The sequence below is a fragment of the Xenopus laevis genome, chromosome 6S (genome assembly GCF_017654675.1).
Source record: "Xenopus laevis strain J_2021 chromosome 6S, Xenopus_laevis_v10.1, whole genome shotgun sequence".
Lineage (NCBI taxonomy): Eukaryota > Metazoa > Chordata > Amphibia > Anura > Pipidae > Xenopus > Xenopus laevis.
The window spans coordinates 123,363,376-123,385,568 of NC_054382.1; the positions used below are offsets into that span (position 1 = coordinate 123,363,376).

The 22,193-nt window shown below is 41.2% G+C and overlaps 1 protein-coding gene across 1 annotated transcript in view; it reads right to left on the bottom strand.

Annotated features, from left to right (window-relative positions):
• Positions 1-22,193, bottom strand: part of ext1.S (exostosin glycosyltransferase 1 S homeolog) — a gene marked incomplete at its 5' end in the record, with an annotated part of 183,401 nt that overhangs the window by 113,710 nt on the left and 47,498 nt on the right.

A 22,193-nucleotide genomic window follows, 5' to 3' on the forward strand; every position in this document is an offset into this window, starting at 1 on the left:
TACTGATTGCAGGAGATAGTTAAAGTTCCTGTTCCATAGACTCTTCTATAGGAATGATATAAAACAGCAGCCCTGCAGTTGGTCAGCAGTACCATTCCCACCAGGCCTCCATGCATGTGCTGCTGGCAGTCTCACAATCAATACACTAGCACTGTTCCATGGTTCTAGTGGCCTCTCTGGGGAAAAAAAATTGCATTTTAAGAACAATACATTAATAAACAAAACAATCTACACAAAGAGCCTCAGGTGTAGGGAAGGTGGGGAAACTGGGTCACCACAAATAACACTGGAAAGGAGCGTCGTAGGTTCAGTCCCTATTGATTTCCAGTGGAGTGGAATAGCAGCACAATACATATCGTATACACCTGTCTTGTAAAGGGGAAGTAAAAACATCTCAAACTGAAGGAAAAGGCGTCTTTAGTCTAAAGAAGCACAAAGTCAAGACAGGTGGATATTGCAAGGGCACGTTATCAGCACAAGGTAATTCAGAATAGATTTCTCCTCCATTGTCCTTACATAAAAAACACCCAGCTCTGTACTCCGTGTGCTTAATGTGCTTGCATTTCAGGCCATATCAATAGAAGGAAGGGTTATATTATATTATTCAGAGATACATGATATTAAATGAACAAACTTGATACCCACATTAATTCATTACTAATGAAATTACGACCAACGGGTCATTTGAACGGACGCAGACAGAAACGTTAATGAAGAAATCTGCGCCCGAGGGGAGAATAAAATGATAATCTCCATCACAATGTCAGGTTAGGAGCCCACCACCCCAGCCAAAAAGATAGTTACTGTCAATGGAAATACATTTTTTTGGGGTTTTTTTTGCTGCCCCCAGTCATGTGACTTGTGCTCTGATAAACTTCAGTCACACTTTACTGCAAGTTGGAGTGATATCACCCCCCAGTAGCTTAACAGAACAATGGGAAGGTAACCAGATAGCAGCTCCCTAACATAAGATAACAGCTGCCTGATAGATCTAAGAACAACACTCAATAGTAAAATCCAGGTCCCACTATGACACATTGTTACATTGAGTAGGAGAAATAACAGCCTACCAGAAAGCAGTTCCATCCTAAAGTGCTGGCTCTTTCTGAAATCACATGACCAGACAAAATGACCCGAGATGCACCTACACACCAATATTACAATAAAAAAACACACTTGCTGGTTCAGGAATGAAATTTTATATTGTAGAGTGAATTATTTGCAGTGTAACAGTGTAATTTAGAAATAAAAACTACATCATAAAAATGGCAGAATCCCTATAAGGAAGGAGTGACCAGGCCTGCGGACGATGTGAAACAGAACAAAGCAAAATAAAGCGTTATGCAGTGTCCGAGGGAAGGTAATCTCGCTCGCACACACAAGTAAAATTAACAGGCAAGATGGAGGAAAGTAGGAACTGATTTTATCTCCCGACTTCTGAGAACTATCGCCCATTTCTGTTAAATAACTGGAAACAGTCACAGGTTCCGACAGGTCACAAAGCATTTCAACCGAAACTTTCACCACCCCAACAATTTCTCTTTTTAAGACAAGTCTATACACTGCGCTCTTTTATGACAATGGGATTTCTAATGTAGCAGAAATGTTTTTACAATTTACAATGTTTGCATTGCCATGTCATGAGTAGCACACCTTGAATCTGTCATTCAAAGCATTTTTTTGGGCGCTACAGACTGTGGGACAGTCAAATATCAGTTTAAATGATTTGATAGAAAATGACACACAAGATCGTAGGCTAAAGGCACACAGAGTGTCTTCTCCCTAACTTAAATACTGTCTGAAAACACTAGTACACAGCCTAAAATATTGGCCCAATAGGAAGAGGAAGGGGTTTCTTTGCTGCCCCATGTACCTTCACCATTAAGAGCTTGTACCTTTCTACTGCTAAAGGTTCCACTCAAAGTAAAGAATCGCATAAAGTCAAACAGGGGGAAAGAAACATCATTAGCTCTGAGAAAAAAATTGAAATAAGACATGGAGTTTTTTTCAAGCACAGCTTATGTAATATTGTATGTTAAATGATACAAAGCCACACCAAAGACCCTGCCACGAGGAACCATGATACATTACATATCTCTTTACAGCAATCATTTCTAGATTTCTTTAAACTGTACACAATCAGAAGACTCAAAGGATTTATCAACCAAGACAACAAAGGACTTGGGAGTTTATGGCCTCAGGCACCCTCATTCACTGCAAAGCAGACATTTTGGAAAATCAGCCTATAGTTAAATTCACTATTGTTATCTGTTGTAGGAGAAAACTATAGCTGCCTATACACGTACATGTCCCCTCATTTCTGCTATGTCCACATTGGCTGGTTCGTCCTGACCAGTGTCTTAATTTAGTTGGCACATCCATCAGACAGGTTTGAAAATTTCAGCAGCTGATGCTGAGAGAGTGAAAGAGAGAAAAGCAAAAGAAAGTGAGAAAAGCAGCGAGCAAGCAAAAGAAAGCGAGAAAAGGAGAGTGCAATCGAAAGAAATCAAGAAAGAACGTGGGAGCAAAAGAGAGCGAGGAAGAAAGAGTGAGAGCAAGAAAAAGAGCGAGAGCAACAAAAAAAGAAAAAATGAGTATAAGAGCGAGCAAGCGAGAGAGCGAGCAAGCGAAAGAAAGCGAGAAAAGGAGCAAGCAATCGAAAGAAACTGAGAAAAAGATCGAGTGAGCGAAAGAAAGCACGAGGGCAAAAGAGATCGAAAGAAAGTGAGTGAAAGAGTGAGCGAGCAAGAAAAGAGCATGAGAGCAAGAAAAAGAGTGAGTGAAAGAGCGATCAAGCAAGAAAGAGAGAAAGAAAGCGATCAAGCAAGAAAGAGAAAGAAAGTGAGCATGCGAGAAAAAGAGCGCCAGAGAAAAAGATCGGGAGAGAAAAAGAGAGAAAGAAAGACAGAAGCTTGACACAAGAATATTGTCCCTTTTTCAAGAGAACAACACTGGTTTTGCCGCTTGTACTTCTGTTTGGAAAGTACAGGCAGTGAAAAATACATCCGTGATCTCCTTGCCTTCCCTATTCATACCTGGCGCGCGCACACTTCGCACTGGCGCGCGCACACTTCGCACTGGCACAGGGATGGCCAGATGGGCAAAACTCATAACTGCTGAACAAGAACAATTTATTTTTCTGTTCACAAAACAGGAAGCCAGTGAGTTCCTCAGAAATGCATGATCCTTCCTTGTATCTAAGGGAAATAGACAAAACACTGCGTGACTCATAATCAGGGATATCCTTTTGGAATGGGCACCAAGTTCCACGGAACAGTCCTCCCAGAAATGGTTTCTAGTGCATTCAAGTGCAAGAAAATCCAAAAGTGGTTTAATTACAAGACAGATTTTGCTTTTCATCTCTGGATTGGCAAATGGAAATATCTATTTTCAGACATCCGTGCAGGATTTGCTTATATGGATTTTGAAATCAAACCAGTGGAATAGCGACTACTAGAAAACACAGAGTTTGCCATAAGGTTGATGTCAAAACAGGCATTTTTCAGGGGAGATTGTCGACCCCGAAGAAGAGGCGATTAGTCGCCAGGCGACTAAATCTCCCCGAATCTGCCCGTGTGCTAGCTCCTTTAGCCATCCAAAACTTAGCCTGTTGCTCAAAGTGAAGCAAGCTCTTTTTCCACAGCAATATTGGCACCGGGGGGTGTTATATACCATAATCTAAGTCTATTTATTTTATCTCAGACAAGGAAGCAACAGCACCGTTACATCAATACTTATTCTTTACAAAGCTGTAAAGAACAATTCATGCCCAAGAAACATAACGTTTATAAAAAAATAACATTAAAAATGACTAAGGAAGAGAGTACAGGTATGGGATCCTTTATCCGGAAACCAGAAAGTTCCAAATTAAAGGATGACCATCTCCCATAGACTCCATTTTATCCAAATAATCCAAATTTTTAAAAATGATTTCCTTTTTCTCTGTAATAATAAAACAGTAGCTTCTACTTGATCCCAACTAATATATAATTAATCCTTATTGGAAGCAAAACCAGCCTTTTTGGGTTGATTTAATGTTTATATGATTTTCTAGTAGAGTGATGATGTCTAGTTGAAGCCAAGAAAACGGAGGGTAGCTGCCTGCTTGGCCCTGCAAACAATGGGACAATAGATACATTTCACTGTGACCGATGAAAATTTTCTAACCTGGCCGATCAATTTTCTGACCGGACGAAAAATTAGATGCACGGTCGTTCGATTCCAACTAACCTCACGATAATTTGACAGATCGATTGGATTTCACGAAAATCGGTCTTTCATCAAAGAAAAATCTTTGCGTGTATTGGGGCCTTTAAGGTATGAAGATCCAAACTACAGAAAGATCCCTTATACAGAAAGCAGGTCCCGAGAATTTTGGATAACAGGTCCCATACCTGTATATTTCCCTTTAAGAGTTGCCGTGATGTGATCAGATGTCAATAAGTCTTAAAATTTGCCCCCATTTGAAAAAATCTTGGGAGAAAAAAAAAAAAAAGCTACGCATTAACATATGTTTTAACCTTGAATGCCTCGCCAAACGATAATATATCCATCACCCACACATGATAAACTGGTACATTCCAAATGACAGTGTAATGAATGGGCAACAAGCAAAATGGAAGAGAAGCAACAGACTGTCCCAAGGTTGCAGAAACCATCAGGCACAGACAGTAAATATATTATCAATCCACCGCGTTCTTGTTCCTGGGACTCGTCCCGTTATCTCTGCTTTCCACAATAGCTCCGACCATTTATACCTGGAAGCAGGATTATTAATAATACACGTAGGATACAAGTATGTATAGACGGCGTATCGGCTACGTGACTTCATGTGGTTACTTCTAGTTATTAAAACTCACACTAAATATTTATCATTTAAATGTCTAGGGGAGCCCTCTGAACATTTGTTGGACGAGAAAAGAAATTCCACCTTGGAAGGAGGGGGGGGAAAAACATTTGAGTCATTACACTTGAGAGGTCTATGAATACAATGATGCATAAACCTGGCCCAAATCTTGCCTCCGCTCTGATTACTCTGCTCCTCAGAGACCTATAAATCTTGCTAACAAAGATGTGGTTTATGTGAATCATACATTAGTGTTGCAGTTTCTCCCCAGGCTTTTTTTCGGCTGCCGAAGTCTCATTCTTCACTCATGCCTCCCGTGTAAGCTCTTTGTCTTATGACAAGATAATCAGAATATGCTCTTGTGTCCAGCTATGGGGAGTCCAGGTGGAGCCCACAGCATGCGGCAATGTTCAACTACAAGGAAAGGTAAAGGTTAGGCAAGGAAGGGTAAAGGTTAGGCAAGGAAGGGTAAAGGTTGGGGCAAGGAAAGGTAAAGGTTGGGGCAAGGAAAGGTAAAGGTTGGGGCAAGGAAAGGTAAAGGTTGGGGCAAGGAAAGGTAAAGGTTGGGGCAAGGAAAGGTAAAGGTTGGGGCAAGGAAAGGTAAAGGTTGGGGCAAGGAAAGGTAAAGGTTGGGGCAAGGAAAGGTAAAGGTTGGGGCAAGGAAAGGTAAAGGTTAGGCAAGAAAAAGTAAAGGTTAGGCAAGGAAAGGTAAAGGTTAGGCAAGGAAAGGTAAAGGTTAGGCAAGGAAGACATTGAGGCAAGACTGTAGCAAGTAGATCCATCATCATCTCCTTTATTTGTAAAATTCTCAGAAAAACATGTGGCCAGTGGAACACAAATGGATTCCAACTTGCAGTACAGCAGTAGCGAGTGACCGAAGTCTATCAGAGGACAAGTCACATGACTGGGGGCAGCTGGGAAACGGATATGTCTAGCCCCATGTCAGATTTCTAAATTAAATGTAAAAAAATCTGGTTGCTCCTTTGAGAAACAGATTCTGCTGGAGCAGCACTATTAACTGATGCCTTTTGAAAAAAAAAAAATACATTGACAGTATCCCTTTAAGTCTACTAGAAAATCATGTATACATTAAATAAACCCAATAGGCTGGCACTGCTTCCAATAAGGATTAATTATATATTAGTTCGGATCAGATACAAAGTACTGTTTTATTAATACAGATAAAAAGGAAAACAATTTTTAAAAATTTGGATTATTTGGATAAAATGCAGTCTATGGGAGACGGCCTTTTCGTAATGCGCAGCTTTCTGGATAATGGATTTCTGGAAAATGGATCCTATACCTATAAAAATGTATTTCTTTCCTTCTAGCCGCCAACAGATATTGGTGTGGCGTTTCCACAATGTTTAGAGATTTGCAAGGATGAGTAGGGATAGTTCGCAATCAAATGGAAAGCACTCCTTACATATATCAGTATTCATGGATGATAGAGGGACAGAGGAGAAAACACACAATTACCTAACAATTGCATAGGGTTTTCATAAAGAGAAGCTGAAAGCTCAGAAACGGAATCCCTTTTGAGTTAAATCAGATACTTTCAAGTGAAGAGCTCTTCCTGGCTCAATCCCATCAAGTAAACAAAAGAGAAGGAGAATTTCAGTCAATATTCTCATACAATAACGACAAGTATAATTTAGTGAGGAACACTTGTGTGTTAGCCAAGAATTACTGCCTGCCATCCTTCTTATTCTCATAACAAACACACAATCAAGAGAAAAGGCGTGATCAGAAAATCTCCCGACCGTTCCCCCTACTTATAGGTGGGACTTGCACCATGGGCGATATACAAAAGGGCGAATTTGAAACCCATCAATAACAGACGTTTCCCTAACCCGTGAGAAACAGCTGAGTTTGCTTTCTTGTAATGCAGGAATTAAACTTTTATTTCAACACTGGGTTTAAGGTCCCATTCAATACTCCTACAAGGTGCCATGTCAAGAGAGGTAATGTAAAAAAGTCAGGAGCTTGATGTATACACATTATATATATATATATATATATATATATATATATATATATATATATATATATATATATATATATATATATATATATATATATATATATATATATATATATATATATATATATATAGTGAATAAAGTACCCCCTCTTGTAAAATAAGGATATTATAAGTTACCGAGGAGTTTCATGACCATATAAAAACACAAGGCCGAGTGTTTTTATACTGGTCATGGAACGCTCTCTCTCTCTCGATATATCTATAGATATAGATAGATATATATATATATATATATATATATATATATATATATATGCGAAAAAGAGCGACACTCACAGGTTGTTTTCAATGCAAATAAGTTGTGCTTTATTCCACTCAACGTTTCGATCCCTCACAGGGATCTTCGTCAGGAGATTACAAACAAACAGCCAGACCCACTCCCAACCCAGAATTTAAACCCCCTGGCCGTTTATTGGTGCCAAAAAATCGTTGCTAGGCAACCAAGTGGTGTGGGGAAGTGTAAGGATCCACATAGATCAGTATGGGAAGTGAGAACATCACATAGTTTTTTTTTTTTTGTTTTTTTTTTTTTTTTTAGAAAAAACAGGTATCCTGGTCCTTTAACAAACTACATTGTCTCAGTATGAAGCACTGCTGTTCTCAGCTCATCTTAGGAAGCAGTGAAGGCCAAAACCTAAATCACGCCGGTTGACGCACAAGATTTCCAGCAAAGCCTCCCAGAAGATTTCAGCATTTGCTGAAGTTAAACAGATCCACATGGTCAGTATAAATGGAGATGTTATGGGGCAGAACCAAACTGGGAAACCTCTCAAAAGGATGCAGGAAAGTATGACTAAGAACGGCCCATCCTGCTGAGAATGCAAAAGCAGCAACAAATCTTAATTTGGAAAGAATGGGCCAGCAGACATGCTGGGAATCTGTGAGTGCAGAAGAACCTATTGTTAAAGAGACAGTATTTCCCTGTACATAGCACAATTCAGCCGGAACAGCCCCTAAAGTTGGCTCAAAGTCCGTACAGAGACCTACCATAAAGGTCCCCATAAAGGTCTCTAGCCGAACCACTGATTTTAGCGAAGTCCAACCAATCCTTCGACATTATCGTGCGGTTAGTGGGATTCAAACGATCGAACATCTTACGATTTTTTGTCCGACATCTGTCAGGAGATTGATTGGCCAGGTTGTCGGCCCTAGTGCAATCTATCTATGTTTCCAGGGCCAAGCAGTCAGCTCCCCTTTGTTTTCCTAGGCAAATTGGTCTTTTTAGTTGATGAACGATTTGTACGACTGTTCCGAGATAATCGTGGTCTCACGATGACAATCGGATCTTTTAAAAATCTCAACATCTATGGCCAGCTTTAAACTCTACCTGAACTTAATTCAGGAGGGAAATCTAAAGGTGGCCATAGACGTTGAGATCCGCTCGTTTGGTGATGTCGCCAAACGAGCGTATCTCTCCCCGATATTCCCACATTGAAGTGGGCGATATCGACTGTTCCGATCATGGGCCCAACGATCAGATCACAATGCATCCGACATGGGCAGTTGGATCGCGGTACCGCATAAACGCACAGATGCGGCCGACGGGATTTTTTTTAACCTGCCCGACCGAGATCTGGCCATATAGATCGGGAAAGCCCGTCGGATGGCCCCACACACGGGCCAATAAGCTGCCGACTCTGTCTGTCAGCAGTTTTTATCAGCCCGTGTATGGGGGCCTGAAGGGAGCAGTGTCCCTTTAAATCCCTCACCCTCAATAAAGTCACTGTTCAGAGTAACCTGGCAAGTATATACAGCGCTGTGAAATATGTGAATAATAAAGGATTACTCAAGTTCCCAAGGATTTTGGGCAATTCCCAAAATGCAGAAACGGCTTTTCAGATCTGCCTGTAGATAGAAGGAAGGGTGGGAGGGGTCATTAAAAGGCAGCCGCTTGAATCTTTGCATGGGAATAGCAGTAGAATATTTACATCAGCGGGATATGTTCTGTTCTTTATAAAGCGATATTGATTGATGAGAGGTTTGGTTCCCAGTCTGAATCAGCAATAAGATGCACAGTCACATACTGAGAACCTACCCTCCTTATGTACAAAGTTCACGCACAAGCCATCAAAACATTCCCCACATTCTGACATTTCTTTAGTCTGCGTCTGGGATAGACCCGCTCGCTCCCAGTGTAGCCCTCTAACAGGCCTGTAAGTGCTTCTGTGCCAGACACTATTCCACTATAGAACGTAACTAAATAGAACGTCAAGCATTAAAGGAGAACAAAACCCTACAAATGAATATGGCTAAAAATTGTATATTCTGTAAACTGAATTTATGGCAACAGCCTAAAGTTTGAGCTTGTCAATAGCAGCAATGATCCAGGACTTCAAACTTGTCACAGGGGGTCACCATCTTGGAAAGTGTCTGTGACACTCACATGCTCAGTGGGCTCTGATTGGCTGTTGAGAAGCTAAGCTTAGGGCTCGTCACTAATTATCCAGTAGAAAATGAGCTTCCCTGGCTGTAATATAAGCTGATGCTACAGGGCTGATTATTAAATTCTGATGCTAATTGCACTGGTTTCTGTGCTGCCATGTAGTAATTATGTGTATTAATTACTAATCAGCCTTATATTGTGACATTTCTATTTTATGTGTACTGTATATTGTGAGTGGGTCCCTAAGCTCAGTAAGTGACAGCAGCACAGAGCATGTGCAGTGAATCAGCAGAAAAGGGGATGGGGAGCTACTGGGGCATCTTTGGAGACACAGATCTTTATTGCTAAAGGACTGTGATTGCCTTGGGCTGGTACAGAAACCCAAAATATAATGAACAATATTTCTGCTTCTTAAATCAAGCTTTAGTTCTCCTTTAAAGGCTAGGGCCATTCGGGACTAAGTCAGCAGGCCGATTTCAGTCCCTACAGAGAGCGGTATCCACAATTTGCGTCCTAAACACACTAAGCGAATCTTGGCAAAGAAACCTAAGCCTTTGCATTTCAAAGGGGGGACAAAACACATGGTGTGCCATTAACCTACAAGGAGTAGTTATGTTTTAATTAAACAAGGCCAGAACGAAGACAACTAGAAGAAAATCTAGTCTGTGGCCTTCACCTTTGCTACTATGTGCAAATAGCTGAAAATGCATTTTCTTTTTTGCACTGTAGAAAAGCCTGCAAGAAACAACCCTTCCATCCTTGGAGTAAACTACAATCTGTTGGGGGGGCACATATCTACACACTGCCACCACAATATATGCATATGGTATTGTTGTTTAATTATAAGCAATGAGTAAATCAGTATTCTGTATCAGAATTCCTGTTTTCAGCTTAAACCTCCAGGGCTAGGGCTTGAACATGCTCAGTTCGCTCCTCTCTCCCCTTCCCTTTTCCCTCCTCCCTGCTGTAATCTGAGCCCAGAGCTATGAGTGAGCAGCAGAGACTCAGCCAGGAAGTGATGTCACACCAAGCTAATATGGCAGCTGCTACCCTAAACAAACAGGGAGAGCTTCTATAGCGGTTTATTCATGTATCGTAAAGCATTCTGCAGAATTCTAGCTTGCACTATTGTGGCTAATCTTTTGGCAATCAACTGCTTTGATAGCTTTCCTTCTCCTTTAACACAGACATTAGATACCTCTATAGCCAATACCGTTGCTGGCAGGAACGCGGATTAAGCCGCATATTAGATCTGCACCTGCAGATCTCAATCTCCCCGATCAAACAGCTTGGGGCGATTACGAGGAAGACCATTGAAGGACGAGGTGTAATCACACAACTGTGCTCTGCTCTTTAGCGAAGATGAGCGCTCATTTACCAATGACTAACGGGATTAATCTCCTTTTTAATTAACTTCCAACAGTATTTACAGGTCAAAAACAGTTCAATTGCTTCATAAAGAATGTCGGCTGTGTTCAACGGAAGAGATTTGTTGGCTGCTCCTAATGGAACTGCGAAAGAGAGGGGTCCCTGGGTGATTCGCACCTATCCCGAGGTTTCATTAGAGACAAATGGGTCACAGAAGGGAACACTGTGGTTGAAACCATACGGATTACTTACAACATACAGTATTTTACCTAACACATATTTACTAAAGAAGACAATGACCAATTCTATCCCTTATCCCCTTAATAAAAAGGCCAGACAGTGCCACTGGCTTACCATAAAGACAAACTGCTGTTAAGGGAAAGAGCAGACAGAAGACAACAAGGAATCCAGTCATCTGATACAACATTACTCCAAGAAGCATAACTTTCCAACCCATCCCAACACACTTTGCAGCCTAGCCAGCGGTCAGCCCTGCTAAACTGGAGTCCCATGTACTACGAGACTTAGTAAGCATGTCCAAACTGCACCCAATTTATCCAGCAACAATGAGCAGCCACTGGAAATCAGGGAAAGTCTTCAACGTGAAAGTGAGGCATTTCAGGAAGAAATTTCCATTACTTGCTTACTTTCCATTAATTACTCAAGTTATACAGTATCTGTTTACATTGTGGACCTCTGCTACAATATTAGGGTCTTCAACTGTCGACTGCAGCTGTGCTTTCCATTAATATGCCTTTTTTATGCAAGTGCCACACTTTTGAGACAGAGGGAGATATTTAACCAATGGAGCAAATGACGCCATCGTTAAAGCTGGCCAGTTGCGAGGCAATGATGGAAATCTTTTCCCGGTAATAGGATATGCACAGTCTTTGGCTTCAGAATACTTCTGGCCTTTTCAGGGACTTTATCAAAGTCTAACATTCTTCTAAGTTAAGTGGAAAGTTGAAGAAAGAACCATTTTTTGGTGTACTGATTTACATAAAGAGGGCATGGGAGAAGCAGTGAAATGGGTACCTGGGAATGTCACGGGAAGGTTCCGATCGTTAAAGCACAGGCCAGTCGCATCAGCCAGGCCTTAGCAATTCCTAATCAACTAGTTTATACAGACAAGTTATAGAACCCTAACCCTATATAATAAGTCATATACAGCAAGCAGCATGTCTTGAAATAAAGGAAACCGGATACACTTTGGAGTAAAGATGGCCATAGACATTAAAGGAAAACTATACCCCCCAAACAATGTAGGTCTCTATTAAAAGATACTGAGTAAAACAGCTCATGTGTAAAACCCTGCTTCCTGTAAATGAACCATTATCATAATAATATACTTTTTTAGTAGTATGTGCCATTGGGTAATCATAAATAGAAAATTGCCATTTTAAAAAATAAGGGCCGCCCCCTGAGATCGTAAGATCGTAAGGTGCACACTTACAAACCACATGTAAGGTCACATGAGCCAATTAACAGACAGAGTTGTGCCTTTTGCTTCCTCACTTCTTCCTGTTACAGTTAGTGTTGTAGTATTTCTGGTCAGGTGATCTCTGAGGCAGCACAGATAGAGTCACGAAATGTTGGTTCAAGGCAAGAGATGTAAAAGGGCAACATTTATGTAAATATATATATTCCAGTTTGGTAAGATTCTTTAATATGTCATTCAATTTGATATAAACTATCTGTTGCTTAAGTGTTCATTTTGGGGGTATAGTTTTCCTTTAAGTTTTCTTTCTCCCTAATCAATCCCTTTAATTCTCCCTTTTCAATCCAGCAAATCCGTCAAAATTGATTGTGCACCTAACGATTTTTCATTTGACATCAGAAATTCGATCGGGCAGGTTCGATTTTCATTGTTCACAGTTCAATTGTTTTTTAGGGCCAAGCAGGCAGCTACCCACAGTTTTGCTAGCTTCAACTAGACGAGATCACTTGAAATGGTCTTTTTTTGTGGATGGACCAATCGTACATTTAAATGATCGTTCCTAGATAAACTTTGTACTACGATAACGAAAAGATTTTCTAAAATGCTTAACATGTATGGCTAGGGGGGAGAGAGAGAGAGAGAGAACCAATGCAAGTCAGAAGAGCAGAGTATTAGCTGAGTATTAGCTGTTATTTTAATTGACACATTAACTCATGGAGTGGTCGGCTCCAGCAAGGAAAATCAACCGGATTAATGCCAAGGGGTTAAATACTTATGCCCACAACATTGATTATGGTAAACCAGTAGATCCTAGCAAAGTTCTGTGTAGACCTAATTGACCTATGTACCCGCCTTCCACACCCGAAATGCAGCTGAGTAGCTGTGACAGATGCCGGGATTAGCCAAAAGAGGCTTTGCTGAGCCACTTGCTTGCCGAGTCACAGTTGGGGGCATTTAAGCAGCGATCCAGGATATGGACCCTGCTTCTTTAATCAGGACCATTTGTTGTATACATACACCAATTATATACCAATAATTACCTTCACCCCAAAGTGTACTAAATTGGATGGAAAAATGAATTTAGCATTTGCACTTTTTCTTGTGGCTTGTGCCGTAAGGTAGACGGACCACTCTTTTTATCAAGGCAGATTTCATGACTGAGGCCAGGTGGCAAGAGTAGATCCCAGGGTAACAAAATTGCTACCATATATACTCGAGTATAAGCCGAGTTTTTCAGCCCCCAAAATATGCTGAAAAACTCTACCTCGGCTTATACTCGGGTCAAGCGCAAAAACGGTCGCCGGCGTCCAAGAATAGTCGCCGGCGTCCAAGAATAGTCGCCGGCTTCCAAGAATAGTCGCCGGCGTCCAAAAACAAGACGCCGGCAACTCCAATGGGAGCAGAAACCCTCAATTTTTTGATTGAAACTTACCAGAAGCTGCTGCATTTCTAACCCTAGGCTTATACTCGAGTCAATAAGCCTTCCCAGTTTTTGGAGGTAAGATTAGGTACCTCGGCTTATACTCGGGACGGCTTGTACTCAAGTATATACGGTATTTGGAAAATGAAAGTTTCCTTGTTTCTGTATGACAGAGTTGAATACAGAAGCCAAACCAGAAAAAAGCTGAAGCCAGCAAAGATACTTGGTATGCAATTCACTGCAGGCAGCAAGTGGGCCAAACCTAATAGTCACTATAAAAGGTGGATACAGACAAGAACTTTGATATTTCCCTAAGCTTGCTGGAGTAAGCCCATTAAAACGGCAGCCCATCAAGCAACAAAGCAATAGGAGTTAAACAAAGTTAAATGAGCCCGCTGGGTTGCCGTATCCAGACAACACATTAACCTAGTTTAAGAGAGAGTCTGATGTGGAATATGTGGATTTGGACCATGGTACAATGCCCAGATGCCTGAAGCAGCATAAGGCACATACAGTGTTAGGTATTTGCAAATGTATTGTGTTTCCAGAAACAAAGCCTTAAGGGGAAGCTTACAATCTGCTGATTTACATGTACTGCTGATCCAATGGAACTTCATGATAAACCAAACTTCCAACTGTTCCGGCAGGCAGGGAGCACAAAGCAGGGCAAGAAATCAGGTCAGGCTCCTAAATCTTTTTTTCTGCAGGAGCTTGCTGTGCCAAAATGCCCTGGGTTATGAAATATAAATAGGGAAAACCATTTGTTGTGTATTTGTTTTTGCTACTGAACAAAGTCAGTAATTGATTGAGAAGTTTAAAGGGATACGATCATGGGGAAAAAAAATTTTTTCAAAATGAATCAGTTAATAGTGCTGCTCCAGTAGAATTCTGCACTGAAATCCATTTCTCAAAAGAGCAAACAGATTTTTTTATGTTCAATTTTGAAATCTGACATGGGGCTAGACATATTGTCAATTTCCCAGCTGCCCCAAGTCATGTGACTTGTGCTCTGATAAACTTCAATCACTCTTTACTGCTGTACTGCGCTCCTATTGGATGATATTTCACACTGGGGCCCCACACTGGGTACCGGAAAGAAATGCATTCAGTTTCATTAAAGGGAACCGGTCACCCAGACATAAAAAGCTATATAAATGTCCTTTTCAAATTAAATATCAAACCCCGATTTTTTTTAATTTTTTTATTAAAAACACCCATAACTACTATAAACTCGTTTAAAAGTCTGACCTGTCAATCATATATTGCTTGCTCCTCCTCTATGCCTTAGGCATAGCGGCGGGGCAGGCAATAACTTTCACTTTCTATTCTGCACTTCCAAGATGTTGCCCCCCGGCCGGTATTTTACCGGTTTAGCCGTTAAAACACCTGCCGAGGTGCCGGTATTACAAATTTACCGGCAATATAGCTGCCGGTAAATTTGTAGTACACCTAACAAAAGCCCGTGGCCTGCCCCCAGTCTTCTGGCCAATCGCGCTCTCAACTGAACATACCAACATGGTCCTGGCTGGATACATACAACACCATTCGTTATCTCTGCTGTTCTGGGATATCACTGAGTATTTTGCTTAAATGCTTACCTTCAAGTAACTGTCCCTTTAAGCAGATTGGGTTCTGATGCCCATTGGAAATTAGCATTTAGAGCGCTGCGCCATGATATAAAGAAATCATGTTTATTAAGTGCTTCTAAAAGTTTGGATTTTCTGCCTTATATTCACAGCGTGTTCTGGGTGAGTGGCTCCTACCTAGCGGGGGAGTCCGAAGGAATTGAATACGCTTCAATGGCAGGCAGCTAGGAGCTTTCAATTACACAGACCAGGCTTCGTGTATCAAGCAGAGTGTATTAATGCCCTACACAAGCTCTCAATTATTTAACATCTGGCACTTCTGCAGCCTTGAACAAGTGTGAGGGCCTTTTTCTGCTAAAACAGACACCGGTTATTTAGGAATATGAATCCACTCAAGGCTGGGTCAGGTATGAGTGTCCAAAGAAGCAATCGGCAAGCACTTCCGTACTGCAATCATCACATAAAAAGATGACTATTTCAGTAGTTTAAAAACCATCAACAGCCTGACGCGTTTCGTGTTGTTTTCAAACTACTGAAATAAAGAAGGGATGCACCGAATCCAGGATTCGGTTAGGGATTCGGCCAGGATTCAGCCTTTTTCTGCAGGAAAACCGAACCAAATGTGAATCCTAATTTGCATATACAAATTAGGGGTGGGGGGGAAACCACGTGACTGTCCCAAAATAAGGAAGTAAAAAATGTTTCCCCCTTCCCACTCCTAATTTGCATATGGATTTGGTTCGGTATTCGCCCAAATCTTTCGAGAAGAATTCGGGGGTTCGGCCGAATCCAAAATAGTGTATTCAGTGCATCCCTAAAATAAAGTCTTTTAAAAATCTTTTTATGCAACAAGTGGGGCACGGAGTGCTTCTTTGATGCACTTCACCTCCTGCTACGGATTTGGGGCGATGCATTTTCCCTCTCAAGATTCAGGCAGTGTTAAGGAGTTTGGGACCTGGGGTATATACACCCAGGTCAGAGGATTTATAGGGTGAGAGCTTTAAGTTTCTAGGATGTTCATCACTACTTAAGTTATAATTCTAAATTTACATTTTTGAGTTTAGTATTGATTACTAATAATGATCCGTTTTTTCATTAAAGGCCTTGTTCACCTTTAAATTAACTTTTAGTATGACGTAGAGAGCGATCATCTGAGACATTTTGCAATTGGTTATAATTTTTTATTATTTGTGGTTTTAGAGTTATTTAGCGTTTTATTCAACAGCTCTAAAGTTTGCGATTTCAGCCATCTGGTTGCTAGTGTCCAAATTACCCTAGCAACAAAGCACTGATATGAATGAGACTGGAGTATGAATAGGGAAGGGCTGAAATAGAAAGAGGAGTGATAAAAAGTGACAATAACAATGAATGTGCAGCCTTACAGAGTATTTGTTTTTAGATGGGGTCAGTGACCCCCATTCGAAAGCTGGAAAGAGTCAGAAAAAGAAGGCAAATAATTCAAAAAACTATATAAAATAAATAATGCCGACTAATTGAAAAGTTGCTTAGAATTAGCCATTCTTTAACATACTAAAAGTTAACTTAAAAGTGAACCACCCCTTTAATCTAATTATGAACGGAGTTGCACTTCTTTACATATTGTGAACAGGTATAAGTACCCCCCAAATCTCCAGCCAATCGCTGTATGACCTCAAGACCATTATTTTACCATGTAATCACTACAGAAAGTGGTACAGGTATAGGATCTGTTATCCGGAAACCAGATATCCAGAAAGCTCCAAATTACGGAATGGCCTTCTCCCATAGACTCCATTATAATCAAATAATTCACATTTTTAAAATTGATTTCCTTTTTCTCTGCAGTAATGAAACCGTACCTTGTACTTGATCCCAACTAAGATATAATTAATCCTTATTGGAAGCAAAGCAATCCTATTGGGTTTATTCAGTGTTTAAATTATGTTTTAGTAGACTTAAGGTTTGGAGATCCAAATTACAGAAAGATCCCTTCTCCGGAAAACCCCAGGTCCCGAGCATTCTGGATGACGGGTCCTATACCTGTACCTATATTGCCCTTTCTTATCGGCTGGCTTATGTATGTTTGTAATGTATAAATTACATTTACTTTTATATGGCAAAAATGTGTGGGTTTTCATCCCCTTTAATAAAAATCAAATACAGGGCAGGGGGTTCTTATGTAGCAAACGGGAAACAACTTCAGCCATTTCAGCACCGCACTAATCCCCAGAAACCAGCAGCTCGTCTCCTTATGAATTCACTGCGGTGGATTCTCAGCCCCCCGGGGGCCCATGAAAATAGGATCTGATATTCAACATGACAAGAAGCAAATGGGGAAACTCACAATGGCACTTGCAATCAGCGGGAAAAGAAGATGAACAATGCGCTGTGAGAGGAGCATGTAGTCTATTGTAAGCAAGAAGCGCCGCACCTTTAAATAAACCTGATCCCTGTCACAAATATTGATACAAAAAGTGGGAATATATTTTTCTGCCATTAATACCTCTCCTTTTAACTTGTACTTAAAAGGGATTCTGCCATGACTTTTATGATAGTTTTTACACTGCAAATAATTCACTCTACAATATAAAATGTCATTCCTGAACCAGCAAGTGTATTTAGTTGTAATATTGGTGTGTAGGTGCATCTCAGGTCATTTTGCCTGGTCATGTGATTTCAGAAATAACCTGCACTTTAGGATGGAAATGCTTTCTGGCAGGCTGTTGTTTCTCCTACTCAATGGGTGGGGGTGATATCACTCCAACTTGCATTACAGCAGTAAAGAGTGACTGAAGTTTATTAGAGCACAAGTCACATGACTGGGGGCAGCGGGGTAACTGACAATATGTCTAGCCCCATGTCAGGTTTCAAAATTAAATATAAAAAAAATCTGTTTGCTCTTTTAAGAAATGGATTTCAGTGCAGAATTCTGCTGGAACAGCACAAATAACTGCAGAGTTTTGGAAAAAAAAACCAAAAAAAAAAACCCCCCCATTTCCCATGACAGTATCCATTTAAGGTTATTCATCTTCAGATTTGCATTTATAGAGACTGAAACGGACAAGCATAATCTTTGTGCCATATATTTTTCACCACTAGGGGTGCTGCCCTACAGCTGCCTACAGAGAACATGTGTCCAGGGGTAACTTAAAGGGGTGGCTCACCTTTAAGTTAGCTTTTAGTATATCATAGAAAGGCCAATTCCAAGCAACTTTTTGGTTGGTCTTCATTATTTGTTTTCTATAGTTTTTGAAATATTTGCCTTCTTCTGATTCTTTCCTGCTTTCAGATGGGGGTCACTGACCCCCAACCTCAAAACAAATGCTCTGTAAGGCTACACATGCATTGGTATTGTAGGGGTGCAACGAATCCAGGATTCTGCCTTTTTCAGCAGGATTCGGCCGAATCCTTCTGTCCGGCCGAACCGAATCCAAATGCTTATTTGCATATGCAAATTAGGGGTGGGAGGGAAATTGCGTGACTTTTTGTCACAAAACAAGCAAGTAAAAATTGTTTCCCCCTTCCCACCCCTAATTTGCAAATGCAAATTAGGATTCGGTTTGGTATTCGGACTAATCTTTCGCAGAGGATTCGGGGGTTCGGCCGAATCCAAAATAGTGGATTCAGTGGATCCCTAGTTTATTTACTCCTCTTTCTATTCAGGCCTCACTTCATATTCCAGTCTCTTATTCAAATCAATGCATGGTTGCTAGGGGAATTTGGACCCTAGCAACCGGACTGCTGAAATTGTAAACTGGAGAGCTGCTGAACAGAAAAAAAGGAAATAATTCAGAAACCACAAATAATAAAAAATGAAAACCAATTGCAAATTTTCCCAGAATATCACTCTGTACATCATACTAAAAGTTAATGCAAAGGTGAACAACCCCTTTAAGATCGATCTGACAATACCATGCCTCTATTTTCCTATTAAATAGCTGTTGATAATAAATTCAGTTTACAATGACAGGGTTAATGTAATAGTTCTGGGCTGACTCGTATTGCCTGCCTGGATTTGAATCTGTTCAGCTTTCCAGCACTATCACTATCCTGGATCACCCAGGGCTCACAGGCTGTGCTGGGAGTTACAGTACAGTCACAGGTTAGACATATGCCTAATTTAGTTCCCAAAAAATGTGAAATCTGTGTTCTTGTTCAAATGTTTCTCTTCCCATCGGGAGCACGGAGGGATGGAAGGACCACACTCATTAAGAGCAAAGCAAATGCTGCGATGGATGGGTTCCAGGCCATCTGTTTGCGAGGCTGCACTCAGAATAACACATATACTTCTTACATTCAAGTGCCGAGATGCCACCCGCTCAGTAGGAAGAACAGCACAAAACCCAAGACAGATTGCCCCCGGCTCAGACTAATCGAGAAACACACAAAATAGTTAATTTCCTAATTTATTCCTTCCTCTTTCATCTCACTCCATGGGCACTTGCCAAGTCTCTTTGATTCTGCCATTCTATTTGCCAGAAACCAGCAGGCAGCACTCCACACTTACCTTACCGCCAGTTTAAAGCCACTTTTCCCACAATGCGCCCCCCCCAAAACACTTTCAAGACCCCCCCCCATAGATCCAGAAACGTGCAGTCGGGCCCACCCCCACCCTCATCTGCACGATTTCTCTCTGCGGCTGCAGCCGACTCCAGTGTGCGCACTTCCGGGGGGCCCTGCGGGGTGCGGGCCCTGGCCCAGTTGCACCCCCTGCTCCCCCGGTATTTACGCCTCTGACCAGGGACCAAAATTTTTTTTATTTTGCAAGGACCGGGGGGGGGGGGGTCAGGGCTGGGGTCGGCGGTGGTGGTGTCAGTGGTCGGCAACCAAATTTGGATGCGCTGGTGTCCAACTTTGGGGCACCAGCGTCTAATTCAGCAAGCCTCATTTTTGCGCTCTGGACTCGGCGGCCCGGCGTTTGGGGACCCCTTCACTAGAGTGCTGCAGCAGGTCGGGTTACCCGCAAAAAAAGTTGGCAACCTGCAGAATGAGGGGTGGATTTTTTAGGTGCGGGTATAGATGCAAGTCTGCGGGTCGCAGGTCTGAGGGTCGCGGGTCTCATCTAAATTTTTTATCTTATGTAATATGGTCTATATTTTACTCCTTTTAAAGTTTTACAAAATGTTGTTTCTGTCCCCTCCCACTTGATGACATCACTTCCGGTTTGCAGCACCATCACTTCCTGTTTGATGGTCGGCAGGTTACGGTTAAGGCAGTTGCGGGTCCGTGAAGGGTAGCAGATCCAAGTGGGTAAATATGCAGGTTGTTGTTCGAGTCGCGGGCTGCTGTATTGGGAGTTGCCATGTTTGTTCCTAAAAACAAAGCCCATCCAAACTCACAAACCAATGGCAACGTGTAGGTATTCTCACATACCTAAATCCATAACAACACTTAACCAGGGGGGAGGAAAAGACCCTAGTGTGTGTTTGTGAATACAACAGGGACCTTAGATTGTAAGCTCTATTGGGGTAGGAACACAGGGAGGCTCATTTATCACAGTCCGAATTTATCTCAATATTCAACCAAATCCACACAGGTTTTTACTCCTTATTAATCAATGCACGTTCCCAAAAAATTTGTTTGCGGGGAAAACACCTGAAAAATCGCGAAAAACCACAAAATCTTCAGATTATTGAACGAAACCCATCGCAGATCAAAATATCTTTGGGACGTCTCCCGTTGACTTAAATGCAACCTCGGCAGGTCTGAGATGGCGAATTTTCAGATTCAGACTTTTTCCATCCTCGGGGTATAATAAATCTCAAAAAATTCATGTTTTTTTTTCCCCACTAAAAATTCAGATTTTATACAAAAAAAAAATATATATATGTTTTTTGCCATTAGGAGTTTAGTAAACAACCCCCATTGACGTCTATTCTCTATAAAGTGCTACTGTAAAGTGCTACAGAACAGGTCAAGGATAAAAAAAAAGAATAAGGATAAGATGAAGAATAAAATTCTAACTGGAGGGATGGGGGAGAAAAAGCAAAGGCTCTGTCCGTAATTCATCCGCAGCCATTAGACGGCCGGGTTTTAATTTCCTTCAAGGATATCGGTGAGAGGAAGAGATGTATTGACTAATATTTTCAGCAGCGCAAGGGAAACGGACATTAAAAATGAATGCCTTCATTCTAACCGGCGACGTTTCCATTAAGCAGGAGCTTAAAAAACTTTGCGTAAATACCCCATGCGAGGCGCGGTTGTGTGACGGGAATCAAAAAAAAAATTTCAGAAAAACCCAGGGGGAAAACAAAATGTGGATGGCTTATTCCATGTCATACAAGGCGAACAGCAGTTGTTTTTAGTTGAAGGAAATTCTATTCCGTTGGAGAGGCTGATCAATAACACTGTGTCCCAAAAATGTTTATCTGATAAGTGGGAAATTTATTTTTAACAATAGGTTTTTGTTCACCATAATTTGTGGATTGATACGGGAATGGGGGTTGCCATGTTGCTTGCCTCAACGGAGTCAAATAATATGGTTCCCATCAGGGCCATCAATTTTCTGGGCTCCACCCACCCCAGGCCAGCCCCAAACCCATTGATGGTCAGCCCCACCCATGCAAAAAAAAAAAAAAAAAAATATTGGTGGCAGTCCCCCCCCCTACAGTTTAAAAAAAAAAAATTTTTTTTTTAAACTTACTTGATTTCCAGCCCCACATTGCTGTTAGGAAGTTGCAAACTTCGGAAGGGAGGGCTAATCACCCAAGTACGGCTGGTCCCTCCCAAGGCACAAAAAACCTGTGGCCCGGGACAACTGTCCCCCTGTGACCCCCTGATGGTGGCCCTGGTTCGAATTTCAAATTCTTGTGATTTTTTTTTAAATTCGAATATACTCACAATACGACAGGGAGGTTATTTAAGAAAATTTGAAATGGTATTAGATTCAAATTCGATTCGTACGAATCTCCCGAAAAAGAAAAAATAAAAAACTTGTTTCAGGAAGGCTATTAACATCTCCAAATGGCTCAAAATTTGAATGTGTGAATTCTGAAACTCAAAAATTTGAATTCAAATTTAGTATTCGACCCTTAATAAATCTGCCCCTTTGTGCTGCAGCAAACAGAGGCATCGAGAGGGTTGGCTGAGTATTCGATTCATACAAATAGAATTTTCCTCCAGAAACTCG